At 44.7% G+C, this 11476-nt stretch overlaps 1 protein-coding gene across 2 annotated transcripts in view; it reads right to left on the minus strand.

Moving 5' to 3' along the window:
* Positions 1–4268, minus strand: part of DAB1 (DAB adaptor protein 1) — a 127015-nt gene extending 122747 nt beyond the window's left edge. Inside the window, exon 1 of one of the 2 annotated variants that reach the window (XM_042819955.1) lies at positions 4191–4268. The gene's annotated coding sequence lies outside the window, so the exon portion shown is untranslated. The remainder of the gene's footprint in view (positions 1–4190) is intronic. The other variant, XM_042819957.1, reaches the window with a different exon arrangement.
* Between the last annotated feature and the right edge of the window lie 7208 nt (positions 4269–11476).

The raw sequence follows: 11476 nt of genomic DNA on the forward strand, positions 1-11476 counted from the left end.
ATCCTCGTTATACCAGCAATAAAGGAATGATGGGAGAAGCACCATCCATAGAAAGGATAAGGGATGACAGGCTGGAAGCTCTACCCAAGCCTGCCCTGCGGCACTCCTCCTGTGCCAGAACGCAGCACTTCTAAGACATGCTGTGGTTACCCTGCTTTCTCATTCCAAGAGCAACCTAACTAAACCTTCACACCTCCGAGGTGCTGGCATCAGTCCATGACAGTGACTCTAAATAAACAGGAGGAGGAATGACTGCTTACATGTGTTGATATTTGATAGGACAAGGGGGAATGGTTTTAAACTGAAACAGGGGAGGTTTAGGTTAGATATGAGGAAGAAGTTTTTCACACAGGGTGGTGAGGCACTGGAACAGGTTGCCCAAGGAGGTTGTGGATGCCCCATTCCTGGAGGCATTCAAGGCCAGGCTGGATGTGGCTCTGGGCAGCCTGGGCTGCTGGTTGGCAACCCTGCACATAGCAGGGGGTTGAAACGAGATGATCATTGTGTCATTGTAGTCCTTTTCAACCCAGACCATTCTATGATTCTGTGACTAAGAGCAAGGCACAAGGCACAGCCCCTTCAGCAGTCCTGCTGCAGATAGATCAGGTGAGAGCATGCAGCTGAGTCTAAAAGACTTGATAACCAGATTCTCACAGCTGGGGACATGATGCCTATAGCCCCCAAACGTGCACAGGCACACAGCTGGTCATCCTGAGCACTAGCTTTATCCCTACACCTCCAAAAGTCTCACACACATTAAAAGAAAAGCCAACAAGTCTCTCTCTGCTTCCATTCTTCAGAAGGGTACACAGCTTGAGGCAAATCTCTTGCTTTTGTCTTGTTTACACTAATGGGTTTACTAACTTTCTCAAGCTGGAAAAATGTTGCTCCTTTTAGACAGAAAGAGAAGATTCACTTGTGGATTAAATCCTCAATCAGGGCCATGAAATATAATTCCACTGTGGCTAAACTGGGGCAAAACCTACTGCTATGTGCAAAGTACAGGGTTGCATTTTCTCTATGTATCAAGCCAAAGCATGCAAATGAAAATATTTAAATCTGATTAATTACTTGATTTGGAATATATGCTTTTCATTCTACTGTTTCAAAATACTCATAACAAAACACTGCTACTGGTGAAGTCAAGCACACCCTTAGAAAAACTGGCAAATTTGCAGAACAGCACTTGAGGTTTAGATTAGTAAAATCCTAATGAATATCTACTCTAATACCCATGTAATTGCATGGAATGCATTTGCAAGTGGTTCAATTAATAAAAAGAAAGAAAAAAAAGGAAGAAAGAAAGAAGAAAAAAAAATCTGGAACAAATGAAGTCCAGACTGTTGTTTTAGTGTCAGCTGGAGAGACCAAAGCAAGAAGAATGAAGATCTTCACTCAACCTCAAGAAAGGAAGAATTGCAGCAGAGACCTCCAGCTCTTTCCCTCACCACAATACACCTCAGTATTGCACTCTGCGTACCAAGGGCAGCATTTAATTACATCCTTTTTGTCCCAGACACCAAAACTGTTTTCAGATTTTATCCAATGACTTCGTTATCAGAAATGCCCACCTCATCCTGCAAACCACCCAAAACCACCTGCTTGGAACAGCACACGTGAAGGCTGCTGCTGCTGTACTGCACAGCTTTACAGTTCTTTTTAAGAGATGCCTTATTTCCCTACCTATGAAAAGAAGACAGCACAGGATTCATTTTGTCCCACAAATCCTCTGTGCACACATACATGCTTTACAAGTAGAACTAGTGCTGTAAGAATGAGGCCACAAAGGACTGGTGGCAAGCACTGCTGAAATATCAGCTGGCACAGGACATCTGAGACCAACTCACAATGTATTTTATTCCTAAGTAACTGGCTGATCAAATGTACTGTGATCCTGCAACTCTGATTAATTTTGCAGGAATGCTTGGGTAGTGTTTGTAAAAACCAAGTCATTACCTTGACTAAACATTGACTTGCACAGTTAACTTTAACCATCAAGACCTTGTCTAAATATTGACTGGGAAAGTTTATTTGAACTATAAAGTCTAGAAAATCTTGGTCTTCCTTCCTATATTTGCTATCACTTTGAAAAGTAAACACAGTTGTAAAAACAGAAGTTCTCTCATCAAACCACTATTTAACCAAGTAGCTTGGCTGCTCCTAATTCAATACAAACGTCTTGCAGGACTGGAAATCCAAACTGTTTAAAAGCAAAGAGGCCTGTCAGAACTAAGGATGAGAAGGAAAGACAACCTTCCTGCATTGTGCTTGAAGCAAGAACCTCGGGTGGGCCTTACAAAAGGATTAATAAGGAATCATGAGGTTCATGGCTTAAAATTGTTTCAGTATATGCACCTTCCAATGCATACTTAACAATGGTGTTCTGCTCTCAGTACCAGGCAGGCTGGCCACCAGCAGTGTGTTCGTGCTCGTATCACTACTTGGGAGGCCCTACAGCATGAACTGCAAGCTAACATCCTCCACTGCTGATGTCACTTCATCATGTGAGGCCACGGGTCAAAGGACATACATAGGGTCTTTCACTGGCTGAACTAAAAATAATAATAAAAAAAATCAATTTCAATCCTCCTAAGATGAAACCACTGATGTGTGCAGGCTCTGAAGTCCCAAAGGTAATCCTACATGAAAACATGATGGTGTCCTCCATCACTGTGCTGAGATACTGTTAAAGTGCAGCAGAATCTCCTATGAGGCACAGCCCAAGAGCAGCATCTATATCAAACCCCACAAACCATAAATCTGAACTTGCAGACCAAAGCGAATGGTGTGTTAGAAGGTGTAATGGACAAAGTGAGAATGACAAAGGGGCAGGGAATGGCGTGGTTGGGATAGAAATAAACAATGGCTGTGAAGCCAGCACTAATTCTACCTACAGCTCCATTTCAAGAGTTGGAAAGTGCCCTTTAGCTTAATGCCTTCACTCCTCTATATCTCAGCTTGATGAAAATTAGCTGAGGAGCGAATAGAAAAGATAAAAATCTCAGACAAAAGTCGGAATATTGAACTTACTGGTGAAAACTCCCATTATTTTTGAATGGAACAGAGAAGAACAGCTTGATACCGGCGCTGTGGGGGGGGGGAGTGGGGGGTGGAGAAAGGAAGAACAATAAACAATACCACGGCCCATAGTTTGCACAGTGCTGCATCTCGCAACGGAAACATACTGTGAGACAGCTTGCGGGACAAGCTCCATCAACGCTAAGTAATTTTTATTCCGTTTGAGTGGTTGAAAACAATAAACATGATTAAGTGATTCAGACGTGCATTCAGAACGCAGACAAACGGCAAAGAGTTCCAAGGACTCCGCTTTCACAACTACTTCTGGGGAAAGACCTCAACTTCACTTGGAGCCGCACAGCGCAACAGAAGTTGGCACTGGAATTAAAAGCACCCCATCACCTGGGGGGAGGGGAGGGGGGGGAAGACAAGCTTTGTTGAGTGCTCTCCATTGCATTGCTGGGCCATTCCTTGGGTATTTAGGATGGAGAAGACCACCGCGGGCAGCACCCAGAGGAGAAGCGGCCGCTCAGCTCCCCGCGCGGCTGTCCCAGCCCCACAGCCGTCTGCTCGCAGGTTGAAGCCATTCGTGCTCCCCTGCCCGTCCGCTGCCGGGAGCAAAGCCGGGTGGTTCTAGGGATGGTCTGGGGGGCAGCGGCCCCTCAGCTCCCGGCGCCATTTCCCCTCCGCGCCTCAGCGCGGCGTCTCCCACCCCGACTGCGCCTTCACGGGGAGAGCAGCGACGGCGCAGCCCGACCACCGTGGCGCGGAGCCGTGCCCGCTGCCCGGGGAGCTAACAGCCCGCGGGGCCGGGGCGAAGCCGGCAGCGGAGCGAGATCGATGCTCCCAGCTGGGGGGCGGCAACGACCCGCGGAGCGGCCCCGGCCCGGCTGGGGGTAGCAGGAGAGGGGGGAACCCCGCACAGCATCGCAGCGCAGCGCGTCCGGGGATGGAGGAGCTGAAAATCAAGCCGCTTCTGCCCCTGAGACTCGGGGGAAACCCTCAAGTTGCCGCGACTTGCAGAGATTTCAGCCCCTTTCCTCCTCCGGGTGGCGAAAAAAAACTTCCACCGGAGAGCCCCTGCCTTTCCCCGGCAGGGAAAGGGCCCCTCCGGCTGCGCTCGCCTCGGAGGACGACCCACCCGGCATCCGCGCTGCGAGCCGCTTCCTCACCTGCCCCAGCGAGCCCTCTCCTCCGCGCATTCCTCTGCTCCCCATCGTGGGCGCAGCAGCTGCTGTTATTCCTTAGGATACACATGGCTCATCCATGCTGGGAGAGCCGCCTTCCCGCGCCGTCTGCCCTCTCCGGCCCCGCCAGCGCGGCGCTGAGGCCAGAGGGAGGGGATAGGAAGGCGTGCGGTGGAGGAAGGCTGCTGCCGGGGGTCGGTCTCCTCCTCCTCCCCCTCCCCCCCTCTCGCAGGGCTGGGGACGGGGGGCGGCCCCTGTCCACGCGTGGAACCCTGCCGTCCCTCGGGGCTCCGCGGCCGCGGGGTTCGCCGTGGGGAGGGGTTCGAACGCCCCGCTGTCACCCCGCTGCTAGCGTGGTGTTTTTCTCATGGCTTCTCTCAGTCACCCGTGAAAATTTAATGAGGCATTTAGGGCTGTTACCTTCAGAGTCAATGGAGGAAGCATATTTAGCCTAACGCACTTGCTGCCGAGCCAGTAGGTCTATTGCAGGCAGATCAGAAGTCAGAGGGAGACGCTCCTTTCAACACAAAATTCACGAGCCATTAAACTTATTCTGTGATAACAGCTTCTTTACAAACGGAGACCATAGAAAAGGGAGGCTGTCATGCACTTCCTGAAAGGATTTACATACAGAAGAGAAGTAGTTGGTGAGGTTACTGCTATTTCACTAGCGTTATCTCCAATCGAGGCATAAAAGCAGCTCAACTCCAGCTAACTGAGGTAAATTACTGAAAGAAAAGCTTTTTGTAGCTGCCAGATCGATGCGATTCACCTCGAGGGTCTGGGTGTTGAGGAGATGGCTCCAACCTCATTGGAAGGTACCAGCAAGACATCGCGCGGAGTACACCAATAATGCTCCTTGAGATGGCCATTAGGTGTTCAAGGCCAGGTTGGATGGGGTCCTGGCAGCCTGGGCTAGTATTAAATGCGGAGGATGGTGGCCCTTGCTTGCAGCAGGGGGGGTGGAGCTTCATGATTTTTGGGGTCCCTTCCAACCCCAGCCATTCTATATGATCAGTCAGTGATCAGCACGATGCTCGCCAGGCAGAAAGATGCTTACAGGCTGACTTCCCTCCAGCTGGCAGGTGAGAGGTCTGCACTGACATGGCGAATTATTTAGCAGGGCAGAATACCCATCCATGAGGCTCAACACACAGATCTGAGAGCACTCCTATTTATTTTCCTCAATAACTCATTCCTTAATGCATTAGGAGTTAAGCATAACGTATACAATCATCTAACAACCTTTACTGTGTAAAAAAATAAAAACAACAAACACATTTTAGAAGTCATACCACACTTATAGAAGCATGTAGTGGAGTCAAGACTTCTACTGTAGAACTGTTTTCTTCCATTCATTAAAGAAATGAAAGGCAAGCTTATCAATGGAACCCACTTATTCTAATGTGGGTTTAAATAATCTAAGGCCCTGTAGTAAAATGACTGCAGCAATGTTTTCCACTGGGGTGAATTTTGTCATCTCAAAGAGACAAGAGACTGAAGAAAAAGTCAACAAACAGAAGACACTTTTCCATTAGGAAATAACAGCATCCTCTGGATGACATTTGGCCATGCTTGTCTGTAAGCATTAAGTCAGACAAAATGTTTGCGAACTTCAATTCTCAAAAGGCACATTTTGTGTTGGGGAAACAATCATTGAGCTGCTCTCCATCCTTGCCTGTTGCACTGTAAAATGAAGTTGCATTTTTCACGCTGCTGACCTCCCTCATGTCCTGCTTTTAACATAAGGGTGCTGGCTGTTGGTGAACAAGAGCAGGGACTTGCAGTAAGCATAAACTCCATTCCCATGTTGGAAATTTGTGGATGCAAGTCACACTTGCTAACAATATTTTTTAAATACAAAAGAACATACTTGCTCACAGCCTGTAATAAGAATGCAAATGAACTTGTAATTATACTATGCAATTTCCTGCTTAAAAAAAAAAAAAGAAAAAGAAAAAATGAAAAAAAAACTATGAAAGTAAAACAGACCTGAAAAGTAATATGAGCTGCAGTTCTTCATTGAGTTCCTCCATTATGCAGGAGTTAAGCAGCCTGCTATGTTTTGATACAACATATTTTTAGGCCATAACTTCACAACACAGATTCTCATATGGGAGCATTTATATGGTCAGAGTTCCTCCTCTCTACTGAAAAAAACATGAGCAAGAGCAAGAAATGTGGTGTGGAGATTTCCACAGACTTCTTTCGTTTTGTCTGTGAAGCTTACTTAAACACAATGTTCCTATGTTCTCCTGACTGATCAGGTACTGCTACACCATCACAAACAGGGATAAAGCACCTACTGTAGGCTGAACACATCATTTTCAGGAAGCACTGAATAGCTACAGATAGGAACACAATAAGTGGTTCTCTTAGGCTATTTTCCAACAGGAGCCTCAGCACTTACTGAAAGGAAAGCAGTATCACCTTCTTAGCTCTTGATGAGATTTGAGCTAACAGGATCACAAGCTAGCCAAGGGTTCCAGTACTTGCTAGTGGAGACAGAGATGAGTTCAAAGATACAACTGAGAGTACTGAGCAAATTATTCAAAGAAATACCTCAAAATACTCCCAGAATCCCCACTACTGATCCCCACATACCTGGACTTGAAGTAATTTGGTTTATTACCCAGTTTACAGTAAGGTCTGCAGTTGCTAGTAAGCTGCAGTAAGGAGTACTGCACTAGGCACGAACATCTGCCTGGTGGTGAGAGAAGTCACAGGAGAACTTCCTAATGGAGTTTTCTGACTTCCTAAGAAGAGGGTACTCACATCACTTCTTGCTTCCACCTCACATGTTGGTTAATCAGCACCACACAAGCTGAGATGAGCTGGTTTCCTTTCAGAGCCTCAAATAAGTCTCAGATAGTCTCAATAAGACTCAGTAGTCTCATAGTCTCAAATAAGGAACATTTGGTGAAAGATAGTTTACCTTCCTAAAATTTGCTCCAGTTACGCAAATTTTAAGTGTTCTGCTGGGCAAGGAGAAAGTTTTCTTTCATTTAATCCGCTGCGTTTTGTCCAGATGCAAGCCTGTGTGTTTATCATGTGAAACATTAAGGCAGTATCCACACCATAAAACTAACACCAGCCTGCATAATTGGTAAATCACTAAGCCATAAAACCTGTGAGGTTACTGTCAGCACGTGTGTGTAACAGCCATTAGTATTAATGAGAATTGGGCATTCTCTGAGACAGAAAATGGGGGGTTATTTTCATTAAACTAATTCATGTATCTTGAGTTGTGATTACTAGGGGCTAGCGAACAATATGCCAAATAAGTTTAGGGAGATGTTAGTTGAGGAACTGTAGGTCACGCTTGCAAAGGATCGAGGAACAAAAGAGATTTGTTGCACTTTACAAAGTGCGATTCTTGCAGTGAGTTTTGAAATATCTGATGAGAATCTGCCATCGTTTCTGTTGTTAATGTCTCATTAAGATACAGAACAATGTGCAGACCGTCCCTTGCCAACTGAGTTTTCAAAATGACAGCTTCCTCACAAAACCACTCTTTGCTTTTACTCATACGTATTGTAACCCACAGCAGGATCATCTTGATGGCTCTCGAGATACTCCATGTGAAACAGCTCCTGACACAATAGTGCTTCCAGTTTTAATAAGTTCCTCTAAAGCAATTAGGCAGTGGCAGAAAATAATACCTGCTGCATTATCAATAGTAGTGGTAGTTACCAGCAGTTATGTAGCCCCTCATACCTTTGTAGTCACACAGTTAGTTCCTTAGCCAGTTAGCAGAATCAGTCATGATTTGGTATTCATCCTGCATTTTATCAAATGGAAGGAAACACAATTCTCTATTTCAGCTCTCTCATTCCATTAAAGATCTCCTGTAAGGGATATTTTCTTAAAGATACTTACTAGGCTAATGGGTCACTGAACAGAGTACACTGCTGAATACTGCTCTTGCCCTTCAAAAAGATCTATGCAGAAAAATGGCAGTGCTGCTTCACAGGAAATAAGAAGCCCTCTATCTTCTGGCAGTGAGGTTTTTTCATATCAGAGAATGGTTATGATAATTCCTGACCATACAGTGCAATCTGGTGAAACAGATGTATGATCCTGAAAAGTCACAGACATCTGTTAAAAGCCAGCACACGAACATACTGCAAATGAAATTTAAGTCTTGAAAGAGCCAGACACCACTGGCTTCTGATGGAACTCTGCACGCTCCTTCTGCATCATGGGCTGATCACTGAAGGAGTTCTTCCTGTCATACTTCTCAACAAAGCTTGCATGATGGTATAGTTAGACATGCCAAAAGTTTTCAGGGGTCTGGTTCAAATTCCAGCCCTGTCACTGACCAGTTGTGTGACCCTGGGTAAGTCAACCAGTGCTTTTTATCTGTCAGTCTCTACCACACCTATATATCATATCTACCATGAGACTTTCTCCACTTTTGTTTTGGAAAGACTGCAGAGACTGAAAAGGACATACAACACCACATACATGCTAACCATTGCTACAGATGTGACTCTTTGATTTTGAGACAGAAAAACAGCAAAAAGATCTTTACATTATATCTGCCTGTTCCTGTCATTCTCCACCACGTTCAAAACGTCTTGAAAATTCCCCTTGAAAATATTTCAAGTTGAAGGAGGGAAGATTTAGGTTGGATGTCAGGGGGAAGTTCTTTACTATGAGAGTGGTGAGGTGCTGGCACAGGTTGTGGATGCTCCATCCATCCCTGGAGGTGTTCAAGGACAGGTTGGATGGGGCCTTGGGCAGCTTGGGCTGGTATTAAATGTGGAGGTTGGTGGCCCTGCATGTGGGTGATGGGTTGGAGCTTCATGATCCTGGAGGTCCCTTCCAACCCTGGCCATTCTGTGATTCACGTGATTCTATGAAAACACTGCTGAAATCTCCATGATGAAACCTCCTTCCTCAGTTGCAAACGAACAGTTCCAACATACAGTTTACAACTACCCCTCTAAAATCAGCCTTCAAGCAAAGGGCAATAAGTGGATGTCCACCTTGCCAAATCATGGAAGTTGTGGAGGCATGGCAGATTAAGAAGCGTATTATTGCCGAGACGCCCATGAAAGAGCCGGCAATTCGTCAAGTACAGAGATCGACTGCTTCACAAATCCAAACTGCTTCATATTTCAAATCCTCTTTGGCAAGGTGCATTTCCCTTCACAGCCAATTAACTGCAAACTAATTTAGAATGGGTTTGCTTTTGCAAACATTGTGTCAGATTCCAACAGAGAGCTTGTCGCTAAGAACATGATATACGCATGCATTCCGAGTTTCCGTTGTTCTGTCATCCCCTCCAGACATCACTGATGATCCACACAGAGAAACCTCTGAATTTAATTTCCTTTCTAGGAAAAGTTTGGGGATGAAGAAGATTTTCAGCATCCTTTAGCTACTGAAAGCCCACATGTTCTGTATTACTTCAGACAGCACTAACAATAGTTTTATATGTGTAAACGGACAGTAAAGGATATCTACAATGGCAAATCTGTACCTCTTATGGAAAATCTACCTACCCATGAGAAATGCTTTAAAAAGAACTTTGAAATTTGGCTTTATTCAGAATTAGAGAGTAAAAGGGGCAGAGGGGTGGCAGCTTTGAAGATCTGCTTGAAATTCTCTCCTACACTTTTTTCCCTTTTGTGTTGCTCTGTACCTTTAGCTGCATTGCTTAAGATTTATTTTTTGCTTTATATAAAATTGAAACAAAATGAAAGGTAGAAGTGAGCACCTTTAGTAATTTGTGATATCTTTCCCTTCCCCACCAAGTCAATTTCTAGTAATCGTGATACACATCTTGAAAAGATTTCTATTTTCTGTAGAGGAGCGAGGAGTCTGCCGCATCACTCAGTGGCAGAGAGATAACGTTGGGTGCCTACCATTTCCCTTTGCAGTTTCCCCATCCCTGACATCCATCTGGGCAGCAAGGGGGAATGTGAAAAGGATCCACAACATGCTGCTGAGATCCTCATCACCGCACACACGCACAGCTTGATCTCAGTGCCCCAAAGGGCCCTGTGATGAAAGTGTGCTCAAATGCTTTGTGCAGCCTATAAACAACACAGATATGTATTTCCAGGTTTCCAGGTTGGATGGGGCCCTGGGCAGCCTGGTCCAGTAGTAGATATGAAGGTTGGTTGCTCTGCCTGCAGCAGGGGGGTTGAAACTTGACGATCCTTGGAGTCTCTTCCAACCCATTCTATGATTCTACATAGCCTATTTGAACAACCAGTCAACACGCTTGAACTCCCTGAATTTGAGCAATACTGAAACTTCTTCTATCTAAGCATACATTTATCTTCATTGTTTCTTTATTTTCAGATGTTAGCTTTACAATCAAAACCTTCAGTCTTTGAGGTTCCTAGAGATCTTGGCTGTTATCACGTTCTGCGAATTTGACAGCAAAAGACTTGCTTGCCATTGTAAAAATCTTTTCTTTTTTGTTAGAAAGAGACAGACAAACATGATATTTAGGGCTGCGTTCCCCTCAATTTCTGCCAAAATAACAGCTATTCAAAAGACAGCAATTGTGTGCACTGAATGTCCTCAACAAGTACGGTTGTTTTTCATTTCCTCCTATGTCACATTACATTTTCCTCTTTATATTTTCCTTTAAATATTTAGACAGAGCAGAGAGTTTTAAACGTGTCATTGACACAAATAAATGTTTAAGTAGTCGTTCTACCCTGGGTTCAGCTCTTGTCAGATCTGATAAGTCAAATATCACTGGATCTGGTCAGTAATTGGATGGAAGACCTCTGAGGAAAACTCGAGTGCTGAGGTAAGAGGCACTAGTTGTTCAGTAGGTATTTTTCTTAACCTCAGACTCATCCAGAAAAATGCCTTCAGCATGGTATTATGGGTGATTGCTGAACAAGGCACCTTTAAATAACATAAAATGTAGAAAAGATTCCTAACAATTTCCTTTGAAAGCTGCTTCACCCATTTCCAAGTCAGCTGAACCCACTACTACATACAACTACCTTTGAAACTGTGAAATCAATTCTTAATCATTTACCTTTTAAGAATAAAACACTTAGAAATCTATTGTTTAAATAGGAACCGGTACATTTATTTGCTTTTACTGCCCACACTTCTGACTTTTTCTTTTTAGCCTCTCATTACATTCTGAGCATCCAGCTCAGCTCCTGGGTACCAAATCACAGACTTCTCCTTTTGCCACCTCTGAACCAACACTGGCACTTCAAAACGCAGATGCATTCCCTCTTTTGTTAATTATAGACTGCCTGGCTATGGCTCCTTTGTGCTGAGCAGCA

Source organism: Centrocercus urophasianus, unplaced genomic scaffold (genome assembly GCF_019232065.1).
Source record: "Centrocercus urophasianus isolate 14NV4802_14NV808 unplaced genomic scaffold, USGS_Curo_1.0 seq_18, whole genome shotgun sequence".
Classification (NCBI taxonomy): domain Eukaryota; kingdom Metazoa; phylum Chordata; class Aves; order Galliformes; family Phasianidae; genus Centrocercus; species Centrocercus urophasianus.